Source organism: Saccopteryx leptura, chromosome 3, assembly GCF_036850995.1.
Source record: "Saccopteryx leptura isolate mSacLep1 chromosome 3, mSacLep1_pri_phased_curated, whole genome shotgun sequence".
Lineage (NCBI taxonomy): Eukaryota > Metazoa > Chordata > Mammalia > Chiroptera > Emballonuridae > Saccopteryx > Saccopteryx leptura.
Window position 1 is genome coordinate 333,393,424 of NC_089505.1, and position 23,988 is coordinate 333,417,411.

The 23,988-nt window shown below is 37.6% G+C and overlaps 1 protein-coding gene across 1 annotated transcript in view; it reads left to right on the top strand.

The window, feature by feature from the left end:
- CPQ (carboxypeptidase Q) overlaps window positions 1-23,988 on the top strand; it is a 576,439-nt gene that overhangs the window by 242,885 nt on the left and 309,566 nt on the right. The window lies entirely within an intron of this gene.

Consider the following 23,988-nt stretch of genomic DNA (forward strand, 5'->3'; position numbering starts at 1 on the left):
GATTCAGCCCAAGAACCATGGACAAGGTGCGGTGGAATTCAGCTCTGGAAAGTACATATATGATTGATGAAGCATTAATACATTTCAAAACCCTACTGTATAATCAAGCCATAAGCCTGGACTGAATTAACCACAGGCTTTTAAAAATGCCAATAATACTAAACCTTTATTGGGTTTTCATATGTAAAAATGGCAGAGTAGGGGTATTACATACATTAGTCCTACCTTCTTTGTAAAGAACCCACTGTGGTATGTTTTGACTCCTCTAAGCCCCAAATTCTCTTTCCACTTGACCTCTTCAGAAACTGGTCCTCTGTGATTTGGACATGCTCTGAAGGGTTCTGCAGACCCTGAACACTTCAATGGTGTGCATTTCATGGGGGGAGAGCAGTCATCATGGAACTCTGACATTAGTTATCTAAACTCCATTCTCTCAGATTAATCCTTGAGAAATCATTGTATAATTGAGGCCCATCTACGATTGAGAATGAGTCTTGAGAGTGAGAATGAAAGCTCTTTGACTTCTGAACTGATACTCCCGAGTGCTAAAAGAACAAAGTTTTATCTTCCCCCATTCATTAAAGAACTTAATTGCATTGGAAAATTCATAGGAAACTTGTTGCCATTCATAAACAGGTTTTATTTATTTTTTATTAAATCAATGGAGGCTATCCTAACACTTAAAATAGTCTTAAATGAGGTAGAGACAGAAAGGTGTGTGTGTGGGGGGTCTTTGTAATTCAGTACCAATTCCCTGAACTTTATTAGATGAGCAAACTGAATCCATGAGTGACTAGTCCCAGGGGACACAATAAATTCATAAGACGAATGCATGTAGAATCTGACTCCAAATTTTCTGACTCCCATTTCTTTTAGCCCCAGGGATATTCCATTATGCCTAGGTACACCTTAGCTGGATAGTGTCTATATCTGAGGGATGTAGATAGACTCAGGACACAGGCAGAGCCATTCCTACTGATGCATTACATAGGAGAAATTGTGTTATTTTTATGCTTTTTCTCCTGATGTCTCTCTCTTAGGCACAAAGAACTCTCATAAATACTGTTCTTTGTTGTCTCAGAGTTTCCTTAGTGCTCTCATGAGGGTTATGACCTGGAAACCCACCTCTGCTTGGTCCGTTTCTTCTTCACATCCTCCTTCCATCAAATTTTTCTCAGATTTTATTTCTTTTTAGCTCCTTGTTGCTTTGGAAGAGGATCTGATGAGTGTTAAGGACTCTTTACAATTCCTTATTTTCCTATGCCCCTGTTCATATCTTTTCACTCTCACCAATCAGGCAATCAGGTGTTTCTGTTTTAATAGAGGACTGCAGATAAATCCAAAATTGATCTACTACCAATTACATCATTAAAACATTAACCTTTTTATTTTGAAATAATTTTAGACTGACAAGAAGGTGCAAAAATAGCATTGAGAGTGGAGTGTGAATGTCTTCTTTGACCAGCTTCCCCATGATGATGTCTTTCTTATCCTTTGTGTATTAACCCGCAGAGGAAACCAGTGAGAAGTTACTCCTGAAAGCCCGCGATTCCTTGTGATGCAGAGCTGCCCTGTGGGCATCTTCTAAGTAGCACCCAGGGTGAGGGAACACCGTTATGACAATATCCCAAATGGTTCTTTCCTCTATATGATGCTTTCAGTGTTTTCCACTCAAACAAGCAAACAAATACAGAAGGGTGGCTGTGTTCAAACTCACCTGACGAGAGCAGATGACCAGAAACTAGGGGTTTAGTACACCTGTAGAAGAGACTCTCTCACAATGTTGAGTTTTGAAGCTGGCCTGTTTCTTTTGCACCTCAGTAATTTTCTATGTCTTATTTTGAGGCTTGCACAGTAAATACAGAAAATGCAATATTTAAAAAATGCTAACATATTCAAGAATTCTTATGAGGGAATTGTGTGAAAAAGAAAAGTGCTTGAGATTTTTTTCTTTTGGTGGATAATAATCCAAATCCATTTTGATAAAGCCCCAATGAGTGGAACTGCTTTTTATATGTGACTTTTTCATTTTTTTTTACAGCAGTTATATTCATGGATTCAAAAAAACAATTTCAGTTTCATATGCCAGTATTATTTCAAATTTAATGCAGCACTATGCAGGCAAATGGGAGATATTGAAATGAAAGCTCTAGTTTCTTAACTGAAGAATTCACTTTTTTAATTTTTTACTTTTTTTTAGTGCGGGTCCAGGTTTTTCAATATCATCATTATTGACATTTTGGGCCAAATAATTCTTTGCTGTGGGAGTATGTCCTGTGTATTATAGAATTTTTAGCAGCATCCTCCCTTATGTCCTATAATAGTAACCATAAAAATGTCTCTAGACACTGCCAGATGTCTGGGACAAAGGTCAATCCAGGCTGAGTATCCCTCATGTGGAGTAGTGGAAAGGACATTGGCTGGATTTTGTTAGGCTTTGGTCCTGGTTTTATTTTGTCACAAATAAGCTGAGTGACCACAGGACTAAATCCTTCATCTATAGAATGAGGGACTTTGTCTGGAAAATCTGAAAGATCATAAAATTTTATTATTTAAAAAAATACTTAGAGATTATCATCAGATGGGTGCTATACACTATAGACCATTAGATAGGTACAAGACATAATGGGGCCCTTTTATTATTTCACAGAGTGGGGGTGTTGGTAGGTGTTTTAATTTGTTTTTATATTCTGTATTCAAGCACAGTTAAGGAGCTCTTCTTTGAAAAAGTTAAACAAACTGCTCTTTTGTGACATTTCTTAGTGTTTAATGGGCTCATGTGCACTAGGAAGTTTTAAGAGGTAGTCTTGCAATATTCCCCAAACTTTTTGAGAAACAGTAGGATAGAGGCTTAAGATCCATTGGATAGCTTATGCTTTGACTTTTTTATATTCATTTTTCTAACTATTTATTAACTCAACACACATTTATTAGCTGGTATGTGTCAGGCATAAGGGTTGCAGCAGTAGCCGTGGTTAGGCAGTATAGCACAGTGCTTATTTAGAAACATGGCCTGTACAATTCAAATCCCACCTCTTACATTTTATTGGTAGGTTATTTTGCCTTTCTGGCCCTCAATATTAGCTTTCTCTGGAGAAGAGAGATCTATACAAAAGCAAAGAGTTGATAAACAGTGGAGGCATATCAGGAAGGACTTCAGGGGAGCTGGCAGGCCATGTGAAGGTTGGGACTTTGTTCTATTGGCAGAAGGGAGTGAGTAAAGGGTTTTAGCAATAGATTTTTATATTAGTTCACTGTGGTCACTGTATGCATTTGAAGGGGTAAAGACTCAAATCTAGTTAGGAGATTATAGGACTTGAACTGAAACAGTTGGCATAGTCAGGTGGGAAAGAGGAGAAGGATTCAAGAAATAAAATTGGCAGGAGTTGTTAAAGTTGGCATATAGGGAGAAAAAGAAGGATAAATCTGTTTGGGTAGAAAGAAAATTCATTCATTAATTCTATAGGAATTTATTGAGCTTCTGATATATGTTGGATATATCAAATTGCCCTCATAGCACTTGGGGTTTTGTGGTAGCAATTGGAAAATAAATAAGTTACTGCAATAGAAGATGGTAAATGTCACAACATGGCAGCTACATGGTACAATGAGGACTCATTTCAGGGGACCCATCCAAGTCAAGAAGGCCAAGGAAGGCTTTCTGAAGAGATCCAACATACTCCTCCAGCACAACTGGTTAACCATGAGAAGTTAATCATGCTTTAAAGTTATGGAAATGGGGTTGGGATGGGAAATAATCCAAGCAGGTGGACTAGTATTTATGGAAGCCCGAAGAGTGGTGTTATTTCTTTTTAAAGAAATGTGATATGACATCCTATAATTTTTTAATCCATTGGATAATGAACCCTGTTTTCATGGAGTTATGCTATAAAATAATCTAAAGAAAAAGACATGGCTTATTTCATGTATATGCATTTTAAAAAATAAATTATTGAAAAGCTTAGCAATCCTTTGGGAACAGTTTTAACATAGATGCTGTCAAGACCCTTGTTGAAGGAATAAACAAAACCTCATTGACCTGGTAGACAACTCATTACATACATAATTGAATAGTTAGAGGCTGTGCAGCAAATGCAACTTTGCCTTTCATCTGAATATGTAGTCTGATGATTTGTAAAACCTTCCCAATGGGTACAGCAAGTTATTCTGCCTGGGTGGGAGCTTTTTTACTAACTTAAGCAGCTGTTTAAACTTTCATAAGCAAAGTAATTATTAAATCTTTCATGAACATGTTGGTTGGAGCATTAGTTCATATCTTAACCTTGAGTTGGAAAGTTTTGGGAGGTGGGGGTCAAAGAACTTTAAGTTAGCAAATTTTATTCCTTTTTTTTATTATTATAAACATTTTATGGCTTCGAACAGCCAACCTAAATCATGGAAGGAAAATACATATGTGGAAAGCATGAGACATTTCATTGTTTGTTTTTCAAATTTCTGCAATGTGATCATAGCTGTGCCTGCCTCCGGGCTTATAACGACAGCAAATGGAAATAGCCTAAGCTAGACATGCTATTTCAGATAGATAGCCACCCAGGTAGGCAAGGCAAAGCCTGGAGAGTTTACACTTTCCTGTGCTCAGTAAGTCATTTTAGTATGTCAAAATGGGACTTGCAAGCAGTAGGATGCTATCTTTCGTAAGTTTGAACATCTTTCCCTTATTAATAATGGAGCTACATAATATGAATCATAATCATAAAATGAATGATAATCCACATTTAGGGAGCACTTATTATGTGTCTGGCAGTATTCTAGATACCTCTCATGCATTTTCTTCTTTAATCTTCACTATGACATTGTCAAATAAACAATACTGTTATCCCCATGTTACAGATGAATAAACTATGGCTTAGAGTGATCACAAAGTTTACAAAACTTCTGTGAGGCAGGTATAGTAGTTAAATTCAAGTTTGTCCTATCCCAGGACCCATACTCTTTAACAATTCATTATCTTGTACTTGTTAGCCCTTTTATATTCTGTAAAATACTACTACCTAAAGAGTTTCCTGTTTTACCCTAAATGAAAAGAAAACCAATAGCAACAAAAGCTTTTGAACACCTACTGTATGTAGAATTCTATGGGAACATAGAGTTGGGAACTGTATGTAGAACTCTATAAGCTTGGGAAATATTTTGAGACAAAATATTTGAGGAGAGATAATAAAGGGGCCTTTACCAGGTGGCTAACTAAAGCAGTCAGTGAATCGTGGATCTCAGACTCGACCACACAAAGTCAGGGACTGCAACACTGCATCCTGTCTGGTCCAGTACTAATGTATCGTGTTATACTTTACAGGTTGCAATATACTCTCACCTAGATTATCCCATTTAATTATAACAGCAGAGCTGATTATTACAGTTGCTACTTTAAAGATGAGGAAGCTGAGTTCAGAGTAAATGACTGTCAGACTCACCCCCAGTAAGTGGAAGATAAGATTCAAAGCCTGATTCTTCTATAACGTGCTATAGTCACTGCCCAGACAGAGCCCTGCAATTTAATATAGCATAAGCAAATGTTTTAGGGATGCCCTAAAAAAATAACTAAACACAAAAATTTTAAAATAAATAATTATGATATAATGCAATAAGAGCAATTGTGGTGAGTTTAAAATATGTCCACAAATTCTTTGATATTTTTTTAAAAGTACATGTAGGCCATACATAGTGATTTACTTCCAATGAGTGGAGTGTGGCAGAAATGATGGTGTGTGATGTCTGAGGTTGAATATAAAGAGCAATGTGGCTTCCTCCGTGCTCTTTCTCTCGGATCACTCACTCTGGGAGAAGCCAGCTACCATGATGTGAGGATATTCAGACAGCCCTGTAGAGAGGTCTGCATGGTGAGGAACTGAGGCCTCTGGTACCAACCAGCACAAATCAGCCGGAAAGTGGAACCAACAGCTCTAGTCAAGTTTTCAGATGACTGCAACTCCAGTTACCTTGACCACAACCTTATAAGAGACCTGAGCCAGAATCACCCAACTAAGCTACTCCCAAGTTCTTGACATGAAGAATCTGTATGATGTAATAAATACGTATTGTTTTGAGCCACTAAGTTTTGGGGTGAACTAATAAAGCAATCAAGGAGCACAGATACACAGTAAGGACTGAACTGTCAGGAAAGCTGGCTACTAAAAGATAAGAGAGATGAACAGGAATTTAATAGATGGACAAAAAAGATTTTGGCAAAGAGAAAATGTGTGCAAAAAAAAAAAAAAAAAAAAAGTACAAAGTTTTGCCAAAGCAAGGCACATTATATAAACTGCAAGTAAAAGGCAGTACTAAACCTCACAACTCAAAAATAGCCCTTGGGGTATGAGAATCTCACCAAAAACTTACTTTATTATAAGATAATGTAGCAACTAATGTTCCCAGGAGTGACTTAAATCTATAAGGCATTAAGTTCCATGTGAACTATTTAAGAAGATAGGAAATCAATTAAATATTGACTTCAAAAAATTAAAATACAAAGAATACTACTGTATATAAATCCTTAGTGAAAGGGAAGCCCAGGCTCTCCAAAATGGCTACCTCTTGATGTTATTACTTCACTAAACTATCTGGGTCTGTGTTTTGAAAACTTTGAGCTTAAATAGGGAAGGCCAAAAATTAGCTAATGAAGAACACCTGGATTTTCTTCAGGCTTTTCCTCTACCAGTTCTGCTACAACAATCAGGTAGAAATTAACATTTTATAACCAATTATGTGTTTTGCTTGGCATCATGCTAACCAACTGAATTTTTAAAAAAGAGATTTGCCCAAATTGACTTGTTATTCTAGGACATATCTCATTCACTGACTATTTATTGAGTGCTACCCATGTGTTACCCATTGTGACAGGCCCATAAACCAAACCTTAATATTTGTGTTGCAAAAATCTCTTTGCATCCCAGTTCCAGCTCCACTGTTTTCTAGAGTTAATAGCAGCTCCTGGTAGAAAGACTACATTTATTATTTAAGTTGGATTTCCATATAAAATTAATACTTATTTCATTTTAAAAATATAGAAAAATGAGAAGAATTTTTACTCAGAGACACATTAACTCAAGACAATTGCTGTTAACCTCTTGCTGAATTTCCTTCCCCATATTTCCTTCTATGAATATTTTATATAGTTATATTTTATAGACAGTGTCAGATCCAATTTTTGTTTAACATCAGACAAAATAGCCCTCGGAATAGAAATTTGAGATCTTTAAGTTATTCTAACAAATGGATATTCTGTAATTTACTTAACCTGTCATTAAATGTTTTGATTATACATAGATTTTTCAGTAAAAATGATGATATACATAAATAAATATGCAGCTAGGGAATTTTGAAGTTGTCTTTTGAACTGTTTATGGGCTTTGCTAGGGGTGGGGTAATTTTAAGTAATAATCAAAGGGCAGCTCAAGAGAGGTTAACATGGTTTTTCTCCTTGCCCAAAGAACTGCCTTTTGAAAGTCCTAAAATGACTGTGTGGCCATGTGCCGAATGTGCAGTCATAGTTATGCTGTTAGTTAAATTAAACATGAATGATTGGATGAGGAACATTATTATTCTGTGCACAGTCCTGACTCTTAATTTAAGGTTAAACTAACTTAAATTAATGTCATGTGAATTCTTAGCAGCAATTATGGCCAGTTAATGCATATTCTTTCTTAGTCATGCCTCATCTCTTTGCAAAATTACAATATCTCATTCCAAATTTATTCTGACCAGACTGCAAGTAGCACTTTCTCCTATTTTTTCTCAGTGTTTATATCAGAAGGCTTTTGAGTTTATACTATAAACCACCATTTGTGTATTTTCATAAGAAGCCTGTAAGGAGTAGGCCTGGATATTATGGCCAAGACTCAGTGCAAATCAGGGTATCAGACCTAGTCCTCTTTTTATTCTTCAGGGGATATTATGTGGACAACAGAGATGCCATTTTAACATCTCTGTTCCAGTATTGTCTCTTTCCATCTGTCTGGTATATGACCATCCAAACAGTATTCCTTAAGTAAACCTCTGTGTAGAAGTTGCCTCTGTCAATCCTCTATTTAAAAAAGTCTATGGCTCCCCACTTCTTGTAAGATAATAGCCAATACTCCTTAAACCTAGCACTTGAAATCTTGAATCTACACACTGTTATACTAGTTATACCTTTTCCCACAGGTAATCTATATTCCAGAAACCCAAGAGTCTCTGTTCCATGCGTCTTATGTCACTTTCCTATTTCTTTGTCTTCCCCATACCAAATGCTTCTTCTGTATCTACCTATTGAAATCTAACCTACTCTTTATTTATTAATTTATATTTGTTGTTTAATTTAATCATTCAGTTACATTAATTTCTTTAATATATGTTTATTGAGTACCAACTGCATACTGGATGGTGTTCAAGGGCCAGCTCACATGCCACCTCCCCTAAGAAGCCTTTCCTAACCACCTCAGGCACATGAAGTTCTCTCTTCAGAACTTCCACTGGCCTTTCTTACACTTCTCTTTTGTCACAAATACATATACTTTATTGCTGTGTTTATAGTAGACACTCAAAATACTTTTTGAATTAAAGAAAAAAAATGAATGACAGAATAGATGAGTAAACTAAAATGTGAAGTTGTGCCTTGTCTACCAGGAAAAGCTAATAAATAAGATAAAATGGCTAAATTGGAATAGAAAGTTAAGATTTTTATGGGTTTTGAATCTATGAAACACCCTCAATATGGTTTTCATATTGGATCATTTCAAACAGAGAAAGAAATGTATAGGATCTTTATCTTCTGATTTCCAAATCAATGTGGTAGCATGCTACAACATTCTATACTCTAGATATTGAAGTTGAAGAAAGTATTATGCTTCATCATAGCTTTTCATTTTAAGGCATAATATTTTAAGGATATCATTGAATAATTCTACTTTCAGAGTGCCAGTAACCTATTAGCCTGAGTAGTGAGAAAAATATAGCAGATAAAATAATTTTGAAATACCATTTTTTTGAACAATGAGCCAGAGAAATATTGATTATTTCCCAACATAAGTGAGCCATCAAAATAATAATAATGACCATCAGCTCATGTTTACCTTGCATCAGAAATTTTATTGTCCAATTTCTCATTTAATCCCCTAAAGAACTCCAAATCAGGGTTTTTATTTTCTTTACTTTACAGATGTGCAATCAGAGTTTAAAGAGATTATATAACTTGTCCATGCCCACTGTTCTAGCTAATGTGAGGGTGGGTAGATAAAACCTTAGTCATTCAATTTTTAAAGCCTATGAGTTTAAGCTCTGTGCTCTGGTTCAACTTTTGTGTTCTTCTTTGTCTACTAGTGAGGTTAGAAAATCTGTGGGCTTTGACAGTGAAACTACATATTACAGTTCCTTTCTGTTACCTCAGATGATTTGTATTTACATAGTTATTTCTGTACTAGCTCTATGAGTAATGAATAAGAATCTGGGGTTAATTTTATTTTTGCAGAAAACTATTGAAACCACAGAAAGGGTGAATCTCAAAAAAAATGTGCTCTTGAGTGGTTAGAAGTTCCCTTTCAATATGTACACCATTCTGAAGTGGAGTATGTATGAGTGTCCTGAAGATAATGATTTCTTTTTCAAATTCTGGAGTTTGAGTTTTGTTTTCTTAAAGTTAGGGCAAATAAGTAAAAAAATAAAAAAATTAAAAAATGGTAGGCTTCTAATTAAGGAATCAGAGCATGAAAATAGTGTTTTTGACTATGTAGGATCCCTTCCTTTGGGAATGATTCTTCCTCCAATATTTGTGATTCTGGTGGACTGCCAACTCCCACTACTAAGAACTGGAATGTTGAGCACAAGGACACAGAGATAGAGGATGTTGGGGCTGGGTCACTCTTGGTATTGCCCTGCAGTTTAGGATCTCTGAGCCTCCATTTTTCTTTCAGCAAAATGATATACAAACCTCATTGAGTTGTTTGAGGATTCAGTGAGATATTTCCCATGAAAACTTTGGCTCTGAGTTCTTATTCAATGAATAATAGTTGCTATACTTTGAGATTAGTTGTCCTAGGGACAATTATTTCTTCTCTGAAGGAAGGAAAGGCAAAACTAGACTCTACTGAGGAGGCAGAAGATAAAGCATTATTTATGTACTTGAGAAGAACATCTGCTATTCAAATGACGAATTAGCAAAAGATAATCAAAGTGGTTATGAACTGTGGGGTGATACACTGCTGCTTTCTTATAAAACTCATAATACTTCATTGTTTAAAAAAATCAATGATATGAAGGAAATTCAGGCCACTTGGAGGTAGAGAGTTTGGATGGGGACGAGAAAGGAGTAAGAACAACAGTATTCCATAAAGGCGTAACCATTCAGCCATCCAGTGGCCAGTCTCTCTTTTAATGAATAGAGTGATGGTGAGACTCCAGCACATTAATAAATGTTCCACTATGGGTGGTGATAACTTCAAAAGTGAAACGGTGCATATTGTATTTGATAATAAGAATATAGAGAATTATAAATGAGATATCCAGGAGGCATCTGTGTTAAGAAAATCTAGGATCAAACATTCCATATTGCAGCTGATGAAAGGTGTGGGCAACATTAAGATGCTGTGGTGGAAAAAAGAAGAATCCTGCTTGCTGAGAGAACACTGATGTGAAGTGTTAGGGGAGTTTTGATCAAGCAAGTATCTTTGATCTTAATATAGGGACTTGAAGAGAGTATTAGAAGCCATAGGTGTAGCTACATATCTACTTAAAATGTGACTTTTTGTTATATTATTTCAAGTTTGAACAATCACTATACCAGAAGTTATGCCAAAAGTGGGTCATATGTAATTTGTAATGCATTTCCCCATAGATATGAGGCTGAAAATGATTGTTTTTAAGTTACCTTCTTGCATAAGGTATACCAGAACAAGGTACAAGGGTAAGAAAAAGTCACCAGATGATGAAGAGACTATCCTCTGTGATCTTGGGACTTTGGACCAACTCTTGGGAAAAAAAATTAAAAAAAAGTGATGTTGTCTTTGATGGCTTCTCTTTTTTTGTCCTCTTCTTCTAGTTTCTGGTACCATACCTCCATAACAGAATCCCCATGTTGCAAAACAACCTGATAAAACAGGTATCATCTCAGTGATATAACTGAGAAAAAATGAGGCTCACAGGATATAACTTGCTTATATCCATATAATAAGTAAATGGTGAAAATCAGTTTCATAATCAGGTATGTCTACTTGTAAAACACATGAATTCCAACACTTTTTGCATAGGACATCAAAATAATGGAAATCTACCAAAATAAAGGAATCTAGAAGTAATACGGTTTGGAGTGAGGTGTGGGCAAAAGAAAGGTGAGCTTAGGTATAGTTATGATATAGATATGATATAGATAGAGATATGATCATTTTGAGTTGCCTTTGGATAGCTATGTCTTGCTGTCTGGTCACAAGAGGAATCTTGGTTTGTTGCCCAGTAGTAGAGATGGGTACACTAGAGTGTTTTCTTTGTTACAGAACAGTGGAGGATAAATAGGTGGATACATAAATGGACAGATGGAGCCAACTAGCTAGGTAGGTTGGAAGGTAGATAGGTAGATAGATTGATAAATAGATGATAGATAGATAGATAGATGATAGATGATAGAGATAAAGAGATGTTTGTTGGTGAGTTGTGCATTTGGAAGTTAGAAAATATCTTGAGTCTCTAAGTCAGTATTTGTATTGCTTAGCAACTTTATTTTTTCATGTAGCTATGACAAATAGAACTTTCATATTTACTTTTAGTGCCTAAGGGCTGATCGTGCTGCCTATGAATGATGCATAAGTGACACTTTTATATTATGAGCATTACTCTTATTCTTGAAATCATACAATCTCAAGGTTAGAAGGGAACTTAATACTCTCTGATTTGCTCTATATTTAAACTTTGCTTTTACACCTACATTAGAGCCTTACTGACGTATCCCAGTCCTTTAGATAGCTCTCTCTATATGAAAGATTTCACCTTTGAAGTAAAATCTTCTTACCTGAAGCGAATATTCATCTGTTGTTTCTAGTTCTGCCCATCAAGGTCAAACGCCAGTATCTCTTCCATATGAGAGCTCATTGCACATTTGGAAACAGCTTGAATGTCTCTCCTGATGTTCTCTTTATTGAGCTGAGTTTCTCCTCTGTCTCTTCAGAGACTTTTTAAGGGACATATTACTTCAGGGAAGGACTTGTTGGCCCAGATTCTGGCAATGCACTCAGCAGATGGCCTCCACTGTCATTTCTTTCAGAGATTGTTTCACTGGCAGAGAGCCACACTCATCCAAGGTCACACCCTGTCCTGGTGTGGTCCACATCCAATGACTGATTCATATGAGGATATAAAAGCCCCATTATTTCAGCCAAATATGTGATAACTCTGACAAGAGAGTTAGTTTTAGAGCTGTCAGTGGGGTCAGCCGAGGCCATTGTTGGGCTGCATTAGGTTGACTTTTCATTCTGTTCCTTTTTGTGTCCTTCCCTTCCCATTCTCAGGTGTTTATCCCAAGGGTATAAGCACTCTGCATGTGAAACTCTGGTGCAGTCTGCTTCCTGCAAAGCTCAATCTCTAAAGCATGGCTTCAAGTCTTTGTATTAACCATTTGCAATGCTGGTGGTTGAGGCCAGGCATGTTCTCACTGAATTTGGGCAGAAAGTAGAGGAACTACAGAGCCAGAAAGCATCAGGCGATACCTATTTATTGGAGGCTCACAAAGACAGGTGAGCAAATAAACAACAAAAGGAAAACAGTTAATACACAAAGAGAAACATGCTTTTTGCAGTGAAGGGCAAGGGAGCAGGGAAAACTGCACCTCACAGTGGTGAAAGAGCAATCTGTGAGAATCACTGCCCAGAGAAAGCACCCTTAGCCTTACATAGACCACACATGTGGCACTGCCACATGCCACACACCAAACAGGCAAAGTGCTTGAAGCTAGTAAACTCAGGAACAAGCCTAATACAGCTGTTTTCCCCACACCACTCCAATTTGTTTATGGACTTAGACACTTTGGAAGGGTTTCTGAAGTAGATGGATACTGAGGGGTAACCTCCTGTATGTTCATCATACATTTAGCTTTGAAGAATATTTAATTGCTAAGAATATAAAACTGACATAACAAGAGATAAATTATTCATGGAGGTGTCTTAGCTTTGGTTACTGCTCAGAAACAAAGCCTGAGACAAGAATTACATGTAAGTATTTTATTTTGAGAAGTTATTTCAAAGAACAGAAGACTGGAAACAGTAAAGGAGAGGAAAGTCAATACAAGGGTTCATTATTGAGCTACTTGCCACTATGGGCAAGTGGGATGAACTCCCACTGCAAACTCTTGAGAAGCCAGGTCAAGTTGTCTGCTGAACGAGGAGAGTATTTATCTACAAGAGTCCGCTCTCCATTGGTGGAACCTTGCCCCTTGAAAGTCTCATATACTTTCAAGTTTGTACATGACACATAACAGCTGTGAGCACCTGCTCTTTATACAGGAGGCAGGCACAGAAAGCTCTGGCTAGAAAGTGAGAAATTCCAGGTGTTGCTGAGGCAAGATATTGTCAGGGTATATCTGTGTACAATTGATTGCTGCAGCAATCATGAGACTAAAGAGTTGAACAGAGGAGATGTGAGACAGGGCGCAAGAGGAGACCAATACAGGCTGATAGCCACAAGCGATAGCATTGTGTTTCAAAGACTGTATTTATGCAAAGATTTTACTTTATTTTATGCAAAGGACAGGCTTCATTGGACTGAACTTTTGCAAGGCTTCTCCTTTCTGATCATAAGAGGTAGATAAACTTTCTGATGAATGGAAGTCATGGAGTGGTGTGCTCACTCACGAATAAAATATTGATCTTGGCTAGTTAGACTTATTGACAATAAAATATCATAAAGGGAAACTGCAGAAAACACTATTTAAAGGCTCACATACTCCTTGTGCTGTGCTACCAATAGTGGTCATTTACTGCCACGCATTTTTACAATGATTTGTCTAATAGTTCCTTTAATGTCTTTGATGTAGCTGCTCTATGTTCAGTGCATTTTCAATGTCTCAGAGATTTGACTCTGATGGTGTTAAACTATGTAGCAGTTTATTGTTAAATTGGGGTGAAAACTAAGGGAATTGGGAGGTAGCTGGAAGTGTGAGTTAGGCACTACTAATTCAGCTCTGAAATGGTTAGTCACAGTGATCTCCATCATTTCATCGCCATAGTTTTTTAGTGGCAGCTTCCTAATGAGCTCATCTTTGGAGTGCCAAGTGGCAGAGCTATGAGTTTTCTTCAAGAGATTTGAGAGATGTAGTGAGACAGCCAATTAGCATTTTTATTTACTTTGGGAGGTCTCTGAGTCCCAAGACTTGCCTCAGGTTGTCCTGGTAGTACAACATGCACTATCTAATAAAACATGTTGAAAATGTCATACTTGTCATCCCAGGGATTTGGCAGTAACAGGACTGAGCCGACCAGGACTGAGAACTTGCTGACAAAGAATATATCAAGGTATGGAAGGAGAAGGGTTGGTTAAGGCAAAGAGGGAAAGACTGGGTAAAGTTTTTAAAGCTCATCTCAAAATTAGGGAGCCGGTAAGGAGACTGAGTGAAAAGAAAGTTGGGGCCCTAAGATAGAAAGCCTAGGAAATCAAATCAGACTGCAGAACAGATGTCTAGTAATGGCAAATGTTTGTTATGTGTCATTTACTACATGGCAAGTGCTGTTCCAATCATTTTGTTTATATAAGTAATTTCATTCTTATAATAAGTCTATGAGGCAGGCACAGTTATCAAACCTATTCAGCAGATGGGGTGACTGAGGCTGAAAAGAGTCAGATAACTTGTCCAGTGTCTTTCATACATGGTTGTGCTTGGCTTCTACCCAAATAGACTTTTCCCGAATTTCATGCTCTTATGAATATTGCTTATCTTTTACATACATTCTTCTGATAAAGAAGCTTCTTATACGTTTATAAATTTCCTTGATGAGAGGCCAAGACTGTCTCTGAAGGAGGTGGGTGTGTCAGACACCACATTTTATATGGCTCCTCAGATCCACCCAGGCCAACTGCATCTTACACACTACCCAAAAAATGAACCAGTCACCTACCCTCAAGAGCGGAACCCTTACCTATCACTGTGCTGTAGGCTAGCCAGTCCCTTGCTTGGAGTTTCTAGCTTTTCCTGCCACTTTAGGACTTAGATGAGATACCAAACCATAGGGCCTAGGATGAAACTCTGTGAGCATTGGAAGAAGCAGGATGATGGAATCTGGAAATGCAGGAGCATTAACACCCTGTGGGGTAAAACTCGGCCTGAGGAAAGTAGTGGACAGGAGGGAGGCATCCAGATAAATTCCCTCATTTCCTCTGTCCCATCAACCATGATGAGGTATGCATCTCCCCTTTTGCACATCCAGAAAAGTCACTTGTGTTAAGTGGATTCATCTGCCTAAAGACCTGTTATATCTTACTGTTCTTCCTCCTCAATATCTCTCCTGATAGATGTCCCTAGAGGAGCCAATTTTTCTTTAAAACTATTTATTTGAATCTAAAGGTCTTCTTTCCCAACTTTTTCTTCTTGGGACATCCCTGTAGTTTTGTGTTCATGCATAATTAGGACCACCTTTGCCATGGAAGAAAGCTAAGGTCCAGGAGATTCACGCAAAAGAAAATACAAATAGCATTTCATATTTAACGTTGAGATGTCTCATATCGTTTTTTGCCCTCCTAGTGATGTTTTGTTGTTGTTTAGTATTTTTCTATTATTTGTTGTTGCTTAAATGATGGAGAAAAAGGTCCTTGTTGAAAGTCATGAGATCTGAGGTAGGATTGAAGCTGTGGCTTACCAGTTGGGTGTGACTTTGATCTGTCACCTAGTTGTTTGGGGATTCAGATTTATTCACCTGCAAAATGGGAGAGTTGGGTGATCTTATTTATTCCTAAACCATTAAAACCACCACAGATGCTTTTTAAAAAGGCCTCATCTTAGACCTATTAATCACAATCCAGGTGAAAAGGAAGAGAAAGGAGAATGGAGAAGGAGCAGAGGCCCAGAATTTATAATTGAAACAAACTGCCCAGGTCATTCTGATACATAGTTTAAGAATGTCTTTATGCAGTATTGCCAGTAGTACAGCTCTAGTAGTATCATTTGCATTCGTGAACTCCATGGGCACCATTCACATGGAATAGAATATGAATGGTGCCTCTTGGGGTTGTGCAACATAGTAGCCCTGTATGAAATACAGTCATTTCCAAGTATACATATTTCTTGATTTTAAGACAGTAGACTGGAGTGAGGTACTAAGTGGCTCAGAACCACATGAGTAAGGGGAGAGGCACAGTAGCTTTGCCAATAGGATAGGAAAGTGGAAGGCAGCCTAAGGACAACTAATGATCATTGCCCCATAGGAAGCTGCCAACAGATTAACTCCAAGGTTAGAGCTGGTACCCATTTGAGAAGAAGGATAGATATATAATGAAGCAGGGCTTGGCCCAAAAAGTGGGCCTTGAGTTAGGATTCCCCAGACAGGTTGAGTTGAGTTGAGGAAGAAAGCTAGAATGCAGTGTGATTAGATTAAATATTTTATAAATAATTTTTCCTCATAAGCTAACAAAATGTGACTGAGCTAGCTTAAGGTGTGTCCATTGTTTAGGACAACACTTTGCTTCATTTGCCTGAGAATCAGTTGAGGAACTTATCAAAAATGCAGATTCCTGCCAAGCCCCAAGCCAATTCTGACTCAGTGGGTGTGGAGGGGACACCTGGGCTCTGCATTCTACAGGAACATCCAGGGATTACACTTTGAGAGTGCTGTCCTAGGCTATGAGAACCCGTATTCCTCGGGAATTATATGAACTCCTTTAGCCTTTGTTTTCCTTCATTTAAAATGAATAGTGGATACTTTCCATGACCAGAATCACAAGTCTTAGAAAAATATTTCAAAATTAATTATATGGATAAGAGAGAGATGGTGCTAATTACTTAAAATAGAAATTTACATAAGTAAGTCTATGTCGCAAACTTATGGAGACCTTTTCTTAACCTCCACACTTAGTATGTATGTGAATATGAATATAGAAAATACCATATATACCTGATTGAATTTGCTTAGGAAACTTTGAAAGATTTCTAGTGTGTCAAAGTGACAGAACTATTAGCTATGTCTCTGTGCCTGTTAAAAAATAGAATCTGACATTTAAGTAATGTCAAAGGAGAATTTGCCAAGGTAGGTTGATAGAAGGAGCTCAGTATTTAAGGAAAATAAATACTGACCAATGAATTAAATTCACAATATATTTTATATTTGCAATATGTTGTGTTCCTATTTGGAGAATGTATTAGTATAAGTCTAGCTATTTTAACAAAGAGACTCAAAAATATAATGGCTCAAATAAACAAGAAGCTTATTTATTGCTTGTGTAGCAGGTCTGCTCTCAATGATCCGTATCTGTTGAGTAGCTCAGCTCCCCATCATCATTCAGAGTACAGTTTCCTTCCATCTTGTTGCTCTGTTATCACTCAGGGCACTGTCATCATCTGCATTGCAGAAGTTGGCTTGTCACCTGGTAAAGAGAAAGAGAACGTGAAACATCTTAAGGCTCAGACCTGGCACATATTTTTCCCACTCATAAGCTATTGATAAGCTTAAAAACACCACCATATCTAAGTGAAAAGGAGGCTGGGAAATGTAGCCCGGCTGAATAGCAATAAGCCCAGCTATACATCTATTATTAATGCTGTAGAAGAAGAGGAGAACAGAGTTGGTGACTAACTAACAGTCTCTGCCACAGGAAAGGTATATGGAACTTTGAAAATGGAGCCAGTCTTTACTTTTCATGGCTTCTCTAATTGGCCAGAGCTGCTATGCTGTGGAGTATCCTATTTCCTGTGATGTCCTTGCTGTTCTCAGCCTGCCTAAAACCTCATTCCTCGGTCCAGCTAAGCCTGCAAGTTATTCTGGGCAATGTGAATGCTGGAATTTCCTTTTCTAAATTTCAGGGTTCTTCTACTATGTCTTATGCAGGTCATGAGAAAAGTCCTGTTGAGTCCTGTCCTACAGTTAATAAATGTGCTGTTGGTTGGAAAATACTGGCAAAAGCACCAGTATGAATTGTCTTTCATTTACATTTTCCACAGTTGTGACATAATGAATTTTGAGTGTGACTATTGTCACATAATGGGAAGCTCTGAAAATTAAGTACATTTTCTTAAAGATCAATCAGGCAGAAAATGAATTCACAGATTTTCAACATTTTTACTGATGATTTTCAAGTCTCCACCTGTTTCTGTACTCTCTTTATTCTATCCTACATTTCTACTTAATTTCTCTCTCCCCCTCCTTCCCTCCTCTTCTCTTTCTCTCTTTCAAGTTTTACCATGACAATGTATTTCTAAATTCTTACAGATATTTCTTATTGTTTTGTGATATATATATCACTATTTATAACAGGAAGTTCTTATAATTAGCCTCCTTGGGATGTTCTAAAAATGAAGCCGTTCTCCTCCTATGCATCTTTCAAGGTTAGTGATTTAGACTGGGTATTGGCAGGTGACAGGCCCTGTTAAGGAGAATGGAAGCAAATTGATATTGGTGAGAGCTGCTGTCTGGATGGGTACGTTGGTTTAGAAAGTGCCCTTCCCAGCCTGGGAATTGGATCCCTATGAGATTGTGGTGTGACTCTAGTGAGATGAAATTACTTCAAAGAACAATCTGAAGGCAGGTTGAGTGCTGAGAAATTGTCCAGGAGGCTCAGATTACTAAAGGCAAAAACATTCATGTGTATCAGTGGAAGAATAGGAAATAGATTGCTTTTCTAACAGGTAGTAGAGATTGTCATTAAAGTTTGTCTTACTGGAAAAATTATACAGCCATTTCTCTTTTTAGTTTTACACACACACATACCACATATAAACATACATTTTGGGGGAGGAGTGATTTGTTTTGTTTTGATGTCACAATCTAACAGCCCCTTAGATTCTCCAGGAGACTGAGGCTGCCAGCCATGTTCCCACAGTCTTCTGGAACTCTTTCCTCAACCCTTAGCCTGCCCCCCCACCTACGCGACTTTAGTGGTTCTCCAGTGCCTCACCCACTGCATTTCCGTAACGTGGTGAATGTTCTGTCTTGGATTTCATGTTTTGCCACTTGTGATGAAAATTTATAATAAAACCAAGATGTGACCTATTTTGTGTCCAGCAATGAATGTGTCCAGGAGTCTGCCTATGATATGCAATGTGCCTCCAGTGAGGGGACAGCTGTGATGTGAATGGATTTTTGAGGAGAAAATGGCCTTTATTTCTTTTCCCATGGATATAAAACTTTGTTATAGTAAACTAAACCTCTGATGTCATATACAACTGCTGGCATTCTAGATTACTTTAATGGCCACTCCTATTGCTTAATACTAAGTATTACCATCTGTTTCTTTCTTAATTATAAATGCAGCAGGAATTCACAATTCCATCAGTAACAGTGGAAATAAAAATGGAGTTAGTAGCCTTGTACTTAACGCAAGGCAGCCTTCCTCTAATGCTTTCCTTCTGTCACGGGCAGTGGGTCCCAGAGACTTGCTAAGTGATTTTCTCCCTCCTCTCCTCCATGTACTTACCATGAGAGTATCATACTATAGATTCAGCAATTTTCTTTTAGTGAGTGAGAGAAAGAGAGTTGTGTTTTTCCATCCATGGAGCAGGATGTGTGGGCAGATCTTTCTCACAGAAATGGAAGCCAATTATGATAGCCCTGCTGTTTTGGCCAGTGTTTTTGTGAGAAGAGAGATGAATTGTAATAGCCCAATGACATGAGTCACATCCATTCCCCAGAGAAGAGTTGGGAGTGAACATCTAAGGAACTTTGATCATCCCACTAGAAGTCAGTCTGCCTGTCCCTGAAACACAAGGGAACATTTGTGAGGGAGATCGTGTAGGAAATGAAGAGATATTTAACTCTGCAATACTTAGGCTTTTATTTTTCGTTAAGCAGAAAAATGTATCAAATTTAAGCTCATATTTTAGAATTAAAAGAAATTCTTAGAAATCATCTACTTCAAAGCCATGGTCACTCTTCTGTCTTTGTGTGTTGCTTGACCAGGTTGAGCATGAGCTTTGGCATCAGCAGAACAAGGTTTGGTTTTGAGCCACCACTGTGGGCTGCTTATTCTCCTCACTGAGTTCTCAGTGTATCAGTTCTCATCTGTCACAGTGGATATCATGTGCTTCTGGTGAAGCCTACTGTTTGAATTAAATAAGAGTAAAGTGTAAATCCTAGCCCACTATATGGCCCACGGTTTCCTTCCCTTATTTCTATTCATGTTTATGACAGATGAAGAAATGTTGGTCCAAGAGGTTAAGTATCTTGTCCAATATTGTACGTCTAGTTAATGGCAGGCCTGGAAATGGAAGTCATATTTTCCAAGACCAATGTATTCCTAAGACTTTTTCTCACTAAGGCATATCTAGACCTGATGCTGATTTTCTCTGTCCACATCAACCATTGTACTTTTGTACAATAATAACCTTAATAATTATCATTTGTATAATACTTTTTTTATCGGTAAAGTACTTTTTAAAAAGCCTATTATCATTTAATATGCAGTTGGTGAAATTATATTATAATAGTATCATTACTCCTATTTTACACTTGGGGAAACTGAAACTCTGAACATCCAAGTATTTTCTTGAGGTCACACTGGAGATTGAGTGAGAGACTTCAGTGTGTACATGCTTCATTCTGTTCTAAGTGGACCCTTGCTGTTAGGCCAGCACATGTAGGAGAGAACTCAGAGATGAAACAAAGAGGAATCAATGTTGTTATCTTTAACTTAGTGGCTCTAGTTATAATATTTTAGGATGAGGGTACTGTAAGAGAAACAAAACCGTTTTTTGAATTGTCGGGATATTTTAGTGACCATGTGCCTTCTAGGCACCAGAAGGATTCCCCGGATAAGTAAAGAGGTAGAATAAAAGGTGGAGGTTTCCACTGGGAGTAGTAACAAAACCAAAGCAACCCAAATGTATATTAGAATGCCGGAAAAAGCCCTTGCTCATTATTTTGCTACTTCAAAAATGTAGTTCATAAATGAGATCATCTATGTTATTTATTCCTGCCAAGTTCAGGGCCAGGCCAGTGAGGGCCAAGCTGGTACATGTTCTCAAAGGGCAGCTGAGAGTGCAATGAGAGGAGTCTGGGGCCTTGTGCTTGCCTTTTGTCCTGGCCTCTGGGTCATGTGTTTTGTCTGTTTCATACAGTGTGGTTAATTATTCTTGGTGATAACAGCATCACAAAGATTCATGGACATCCAGTCTCTCTGAGGTAAGGCCCACACTCCCGTCATACTGTCCCTGAGCCAGCCAGGCCCACTACATAATAAGCAGGCTTACTGAAAAGCAGTGCTTCCTGGCAATAAAACAAAATCTTTTCATCTCAGAAACTCTCCTATTACCCATGTATAGAAAATCATGCAAATTTAAAAAAATGTAAATATTGTCATTCTGAGGTTTTCCTGTGTAGCCTGATTTAGTCTGATTTTCCTGTGATTTCAGTGAAAATTTTACTGAGTCCAGGTTTGTAAAGTAGCACAGGGACAGCATTATTCAGAAGGTAGGAGTAGAGTCAGCCAGTCCTGAGGTCCGGTTCTGGCCCTGAAGGTGAACTGTGTGTCATACTGTTCCCCATGTGTAAAGTGACAGTTACGGTACCCACCCACCTGCTAGTGCTGTGAGGAGCAAATGAGCTGCCGCATGCAAAGTGTCGTAATTCAGGAACCACATTTTGCCTGATCTTGCTCCCCAGAACCAGATGCGAGTTTTATTTGTGATGCTTTTTCCTGATTAGGAAGCTTCAGCTAGATAGAGGTCTTTCAGGATTCTTTTTAACATAGGAAATTCATTTATTTTATTGAAAGAGAAAAAAAATAGTACTTTTAAAGCTTTGTACTTTACTTTAGAAGTCAAGTTTTATAACATCAGTGAATTTTCACTTCAAGTTGCGTTTATTTCTTATCCTTTCACTGTGAGCAAGGCAGCAAGAAAGGCATTCCTCCTGTTATCCTGCATCCAAATGTGAAAATATCCTGTGTGGCCAGTACATCTCTGTGAGCAGATTGGTTTTTCTTTTTTAAATTTTATTTAAAAAATTAAATTTAATAAACAGATCAATATTGTTTGTTTTAATCTAGCCTTTTAATGTCAAAAAATTCTCAAAGTTCCAGGATAAAAATAATGACTAAAATGCTTATTAAAAAGTACATTAAAAGATAAGACTGTGGAGGGTCACAAAGAATACCAAACAGAAGGTGACAAAAGACAATTTGACTTTGTGTGATGGGTATGCAACATAATCAAATATCAAAATGACCTGGAGATGTTTTCTCTGAATCTGTGTACCCTAATTCACCAATGTCACCCCATTAAAATTAATTGTCTAAATAGAAAAAAAGGTAAGAGTGTTTTTAAGGAGTTGGGGGCATATAAACACGTTATTTTTTTCATAATTGTAATAAATAAGGCATGTGCCAGCCAAATATCAATACTTTACTTTCTATCGGTTTTGTTTTTATAAAGAGGTTTATGAAAATCACATTAAAATAAAAGAATGTGAATTGCTTTGGCAGTTCTTTGAAGGAAATAGTAGAATCCGACCTACCTCAAAGGAGTATTAAGAGAAACAATGTAGTCCTATTGCTGCCGGTTTAGAATCTTTAATCTCAAAGACCAAATCAGCCTTAGCTACATAGAGTGATCCCATATGCTGTCGTTTGAAACCTCTTTTATTTTTGATCAGTAAGTGGGGCTTTTCTGAGCCCAGTGTGAGGAAAAACAGAGGAACAGAAGTGCTCTGATCAGAATGTGCCGAATGTGCCACACATAGGCATTTCAGCCGGTCATGCATCCTTGGTGTGGCTGAGGCCAGGACCAACTGCTTTCTCCTTGCTGCTCCTCTCCTCCCACACATCACAAGTTCATATGCTTTTTTTTTTAATAATAATTCCCAATTAATTTTTTTATTTTATTTATTCATTTTAGAAAGGAGAGAGAGGGAGAGAGAGAAATAGAGAGAGAGAAGAGGGAGGAGCAGGAAGCATCAACTCCCATATGTGCCTTGACCAGGAAAGCCCAGGGCTTCGTACCGGCGACCTCAGCATTTCCAGGTCGACACTTTATCCACTGCGCCACCACAGGTCAGGCCACAAGCTCATATGCTTTAATATGCATATGCCCTTCTTCTCTTAGAAATGAGAAAATTAAGAAATTATATTCTTGGGGAAAAGATACCACTATTCTTTAATGTAAAGAGGACTTTCTAGTAAACCCTTTCTTATATTCTTCTAAATATGCCAAAGCATTGAACAGGGACATCAGACAACCACATGTAGCTCCAGATGTACCTTACATATGGGCCATTGTCCACACTGCTGGTACAGTTGGCAGCATTTTAGAAAATAGTCATAACACATATGTTTCCTTGCTTTTTGCTCCTGAAGTCTTGCTGATCCAACTACATCATCCTTATAATGTTTCCAGGAGAGCCAATGTTTATCTGCTCCCAAGTTGTAAAACTCTGTGTGCTTCCCTACTGGAGGGTGGTAGATAAGTTCATTCCAAATGAAAGTTAGGGGCATGGAACTTTGCCATAACCCTACCCTTGCAAGAAGAAGGGGCATCTGTGAGGCTTCAGAAGAGAAAGTTAAATGGATTGGACTGTCCTCTCTCAACTCAGGTTTTGGACCCCCACCTATTATAAACTTCCAAGTTTTATGAGATTATACTTTTCAATTTCCTTTCTACCCAAGATTCCAAGTTGTGATTTCAGGATGGAGAGTGAATTGTATTTTATAAATTTCCTATTTCCCATCTCTCAGAAGAATTTCTCACTAGCTAAAATTTCAAAAAGACAATTTAGAAAAGTTGTTTCAGTGGTCTGGCTATTATATATTATTATTATTTAGTCCAAAGCCTTGCCGATTGCTGAAAACTTTACAAAAACAATATTATGGTCATTTGCTTCT